Source organism: Eumetopias jubatus, unplaced genomic scaffold (genome assembly GCF_037043125.1).
Source record: "Eumetopias jubatus isolate StellerSeaLion01/CBP00866 unplaced genomic scaffold, mEumJub1_p1.0 scaffold_8, whole genome shotgun sequence".
Lineage (NCBI taxonomy): Eukaryota > Metazoa > Chordata > Mammalia > Carnivora > Otariidae > Eumetopias > Eumetopias jubatus.
The window spans coordinates 31,615,495-31,621,192 of record NW_028274814.1 but is presented as its reverse complement, the minus strand read 5'-3'; the positions used below and the strand labels follow the sequence as shown (position 1 = coordinate 31,621,192).

Genomic DNA, 5,698 nt, shown 5'->3' with positions numbered 1-5,698 from the left:
GACAGTCGATTTTCCATTCATTAGATTTGTAAAGATATTTTAAGGATAGAAATAAAATGATAGCCAACCGGACGCATCCTTTGGGCTTAAGACGGAGTCTAAAATTGTATTAGGTCACCTCTTTAGCAGTGGTTTAGCGACATCAGAGAACCCGGTTAAAGCAAACTCAGGGCTGACAGCTGACCCTCAGGCCAGCCAACAGCACTGTGATGGGGTCAGGGCCCCCCAAGGGACCGGCTCGGCCACAGGCAGTCTTGAAACTTGGGCTTCTCCAGAGCCGGGCACTTTGCTGCCGGCATAATACGGAAGGAAACAGAGTGGCTGACGTTCCTTTCTCCCCAGTGCGAAGCATGGATTACTGGGCCCTTGTACAAGAACTGAAAACAGCTCCGTCCAAGTACTTTTTTGATAGCCGATATTTATTTAACAAAGGAGTTAAAATTTCTTTGTATGTTTGGGCTTGAATTTTTAAGGAATATTTGATTCACGTCCGTATGCTGAGAACTTCCTATGACTAATACAGGAAAGGTAGTTCAAACAGGGGAGTTCAAGCCCGGGGGTTTTGTTTTTGTTTTTGTTTTGTTTTTACTTTTGCTACTTTTCCTTTGGCTTCTTTCTGGCTATTTTTAAAGTCACATTTAGTATGCTTTTCTGTGGATACATCTGACTACCTATCTACCCTCTGTCTGTCTGTCTGTCTATCGATCGATCGATTGATCTTAGGATGGAGAAATTAAATGGGGGGGGGTCAAGTTTCAAGTGGATTGCTTCACTCACCTCCCTATTAATATATTTTAAATTCTCAGCTATGTGCAATGGAGTTTTGAACATAAACATACAGTGAAGTGTCAGTCCTTGTGGCAAGATATTAAAAGGAGGGTGGAGGTGGGCAGAAAGAGAGAAAGCATGGGTGGTTTAATTGACACCACTAGACAAAATCTTTATCTCTAAACAGGAGAGAGAATGCTTGTTATTTCTATGCATGTTATTTCTCTACCTTAACCTTAGCTGAGACTGCAGGTACACACAGAAATCACCTTTGTACAGAGGAGATGGTTTCTGATAAAGAAGACACACTTCTCTCTTGCACCCTCTCTCTCTCTTACACACACACACACACACACACACACACACAGGGAACATCTCCCCACCACCTAGAAGTGAATCAGAGGCATCCACTGGAATCCAGTCTCGCGGGACGGGTGACCCAGAAGGAGAGGGTGAGCAGAGTGCAGGCTGGTGTGGTTTGTCTTGCCGGTCGGCTGAAGTGTACTTTCTGGAGTTGGGTTTCTTTCAATATCTGAGATCAGTCCTAATAACCAGGCTGTGGAGCTTTCAGATGGAGGCTCATGGACCCAACGCTGTTTCCAGCATTTCTGTGTGTTTTCATTCAAACGGACAAAAATGGGGAGACAAATGAGTGTGACCAGGTTGTGTTGGAGCAAAGACTATGATGCCATATTGTTTGATTTTATAAGGAAATCCTGCAAGAGTCTAACATTGAAACTAAGCTTAGGTGCCAAGTGCTTTATTAGGTCTGTTTTAGGACGACAAATACTGTATTTTACTGAGATAACACTACATAGGGGATGAAGGAAAATACGTCCTGTGCATTGTAGAATATTTAAAATGGCTTTCACTGGTAGAGCTTGAAGATTGCAGCCATCAGTTATCACTGTGGAGGAAGACGTCTGGTGGTATGGGTTTTCTTACACAAGGACAAGTTTTTCCATTGTAGTATAGTCCAGGCACATTAGTCCCTGATTTTTATTAATCAATAAAAATCTGGTGCAGGTGAAGAGAATTTTAGGAGTTATCTTAAAACTTTTTTCCATTAAATTTACTCATATTTTAAGATTTTATTTATTTATTTGTCAGAGAGAGCGCACAGGCAGGGGGGAGCCCCAGAGGGAGAGGGAGAAGCAGGCTCCCCGCTGAGCAGGAAACCAGATGCTGCTCAAACCCAGGACCCTGAGATCATGACCTGAGCCTAAGGCGGACGCTTCACCGACTGAGCCACCCAGGCACTTATATTTTCCATTCCTTTTCCACTATATATCTAATAGCAGGAACTTTTTCTCACCTCAGTTAAAAATAACACAGACTACCTTACTTAAGATTAGTCCTCATTGTAAAAGATTTTAGAAGTGTTAGCATAGGTAAATCTTTTAGAAATAGGTCTTGTAGCTTCTCTAACTTGATCTCATCTCTTTCCCCTTCATATGAACAGACCCTCATTCTAACAAAAAAACAAACACCACCACCAAGGCACTTAGGCTAAGTTTGGGTTTCAGAAGTTGGAATCTGCCAGTTTTCTCAAGAATATATCTCTGTGGTCTCAGACATACTTTCAACTCAAAAGAGGCAGAAAGTGGCCCAGAAAATTGCAGACGGTCAGGCAGGATGCAGAAGAGAAATCCCAGCACTGTGGATCTCTGTTATATAGAAAGAGTGACTGGAGCTGAAAGGGAGCAGGTGCTTGGAGAAAGTCCTGCTGGATCCCCTGAGCCTTAGAAAGGACGGGAGAGGGGGACTCTGCTTCTCTTGGGGTCAGTAATCGTCAGGTCCCAGTGAACTATGCAGGACCATCTACCAGCACCGGCAATGCAAGTGTCCTGTTGAAATGTGCTAGAGCGTACTTTTATTTTTTTATTTTTATTTTTATTTGTTTTAAAGATTTTATTTATTTGACAGAGAGAGACACAGTGAGAGAGGGAACACAAGCAGGGGGAGTGGGAGAGGGAGAAGCAGGCTTCCCTCCGAGCAGGGAGCCCGATGTGGGGCTCAATCCCAGGACCCTGGGATCATGACCTGAGCCGAAGGCAGACGCTTAACGACTGAGCCACCCAGGCGCCCCTAGAGCGTACTTTTAGATTATACTTACATCAGTTATGCAATTGTTCTCATCACCAGGTGGTCTGGATAGTAAAAACCATTCCAAGAACTCAAGAAAACCATCTTATTTTAAAGTCAATTTCTTGTGGGATTTTTTTCTTCCAGATATTCTGAAGAAAGAAGCAGCCTGCTGATAGTCTAGTTCAGGGATGATTGGCAAGCCAACAATAATGCTCTTGATTTTTTTTTTTTTTTGAAAGAGAAGAAGAAAAAAACCTCATCAGAAAGGAGTTTGAAGACTTAGAACAAAAGGTCATATGCAACATAATCAGATCCTGGGAAAGACTAGACCTTTGATGGGTACAGTCCTGAGAGATACGGAGCAGGTGTCCAAGCTGGAGCCTGATGGAATGTTGAAGAAGCTCTTGCATGGCCTCAGAGAAGAGGAAAGAAAACTTTCTGGGATGAGACGTTTGCTTGGGCCAAATGGTGCTGACATGGGAACAGAGAAGAGCATCCAATCCCCTCCCAACTAGCAAGCAACTGTTGGAATGTTTGCCACCAATGTATTTTATGTTTCAGACCGTGAAATGGGGCCTCACGAGTAAGAGTGTTCTACAACACCCCAACCAGTGGTTTTCGGCTGGGGATGGTTTGGATGTCCCCCCACCAGGGCGGGGGGGAGGGGACGCTGCATAATGGCTGCTTGTCACAACTCACGGTGGGTGCTATTAGCATCTAGTGGGTCAGGGCTGGGGATGAGGCTGACCTACCACAGTGGACAGGACAGCTCCCCCACCCCCATCAGACAGAGAATTATCTGGGCTGAAATGTCAATAGGTCAAAGCTGAGAAAACATAGTCTAAACTATTTGGAACGAAATGGGTCTGATATCTTAAATTTATATATGTCATATATAAATTCTCTCATGTGTATAAGACTATATGGAGAGTCTTAGGGTTGTTAATGAATCTTACCATTGTATGAACTCACTCACTGCTCTGGAGTTAAGTCACATCTTATAAAGCAGTATTTTCTTGGCTAAGTTAAAAAGCTGTTTTTCCTGAAAATGAACAGGAAAGCAGTGCTGGATTATAAAGGTAACCTTTGGGTTTGCAGAGAGAGGCTGTTAGCAGTACCAGTCAGGGTTTGCTCGCTCTTTGTGGCCTCGGTTTCCTCATCCATCACAGGTTGAGAAAAACACTATCTACTTCAGAGCTTCCCGGAGTGTTAAATAATATAAAACATTCATCTTCATGCTGCGGGCACAAGAAACCCTGAATAACTATTTGCTATAATTTTGCAGTTTTTAGCATCATACCTGAGTTATTACATGGAGACAAATTTACATCCAGAGCGACCAACCAAAATAACATATCAACACAGGATCTTGTGGGTTGATTAAAATGAATAAATACAATCACATAAATTCACAATAAGAGTTATTTTTCCAGGCCCTCATCCCAAACTGTGAAGTGAGCAAAGGTGGCATCTACGGATAGAATGAACCCACTTCCCATCATAACAGACAGGGATCTTCAGCAGAGGAGAGCCCCTGAGCAGCGACCGATGCTAAACCCGTGTTCACCGTGAAGCGCGTCCCTTCTTGAGCAGTTCCCAGGACGGGGCACTCACCTCCAGGAGGGGTCTTGTTTTCTCACTAGATCTCCATAGCAAGTCTCCCCATGGGGAGAACTAGTGAAATTTAAACATGGTCTTGCCAGGCTTTTTTGGCTGTGATTTATGCAAGGATGTTCCTAGGAACCTAACGAATCCTCCCTGCCGGTTGAGTCACTGGCTCTGACGTCAGGTTTTATCTGCCCGCCTGCAGATGAAAGGGACCGGGAGGCTGCTGGAGCCCTGAGCCTTCCCACCGCCCTCTGTCTGGAGCGGGACCCACGGAGGCTGACTCAGCTGAGATTTGCCCAACAGCATTGTGTGAGCTCCAGTACCCGGGCTGCCGGGTGATTGAGTCCTGCAAGTAGCAACTGCTGCTGTCTGAATTTCCCCGGGGAAGAGGGGGTCAGTGTCTGATGCACAAAAAGGGGACATCCCTACTGCACACACAATGCGGTCGCTTATCTGTACTCACCACTGTGGAAACACGCGGGGGAGGAGGGGACGGTTTTATTGTCCCGAGGACCCTGGGCCACTTCCCACCGGGGATGCTCCCAAACCAACAGCCTTGGGATGACGTCACTTATTTAACAGAAATGACACGTGTCTCTCTGAGGGATGGGTCACAAGTCAAACAGCACAGCTGAGCTTCAAAGTGCCGTGAGAATCCTTGGAATGCTTCTGGGTGGAAGGTCCTCAGAGTCAGTTTACCTGGATAATCTCTAAGTCCTGCTCTTTAGATAGACAGGCAGACAGACAGATGGACGTGCCGATCTAGGCTGCAGCCCCAGGGCCTCCAGCTCCAGCTATTGTTCACAACTCCTGGGGGGCCTGGAACCAGGGGGTGTGCCCCTCCCCGACAACCACATTCCCTTCCGCAGCCACGGTCCCTCGGACTCCTGGTATTTTGGTATTAAAATGCCGATGCTGTATTTGGGGAGGTAGGGATGTGTGAGAAGAAAGTCTCAGTTACTCAAAAGTAGAGAGCAAAGGACATGATGACCTCAAGCCTCTGTAAGCGAACACCTCACGGAGCTTCCCAGTCCTCCAGCGGAGGTGCCACGGGACAACGGAGCAGAAATCGCTAGCCAAGAAGCAAAATCACGTTAGAGAAGAACATCACCCAAATGGAGAACAGGGAATATCTGCTGGAAATGCTGCTCGAGGTCCTGGGCCTGTTCTATTAGCAGTGGACAGTGTTTTCCTGAAAGGGACCTAAAGGTGACAGCTGTCCTCAGTCAGGGGC

General features: G+C 45.8%; 1 long non-coding RNA gene across 1 annotated transcript; it reads right to left on the bottom strand.

Moving 5' to 3' along the window:
- Positions 1-1,192: 1,192 nt before the first annotated feature.
- LOC148163674 (uncharacterized) lies at positions 1,193-3,834 on the bottom strand. The gene is made up of 3 exons (XR_015768765.1): positions 3,813-3,834; positions 2,885-3,070; positions 1,193-1,376 (listed from the first exon to the last, which is right to left on the bottom strand). It is a non-coding gene; the product is annotated as an uncharacterized LOC148163674 (long non-coding RNA).
- Positions 3,835-5,698: the final 1,864 nt, after the last annotated feature.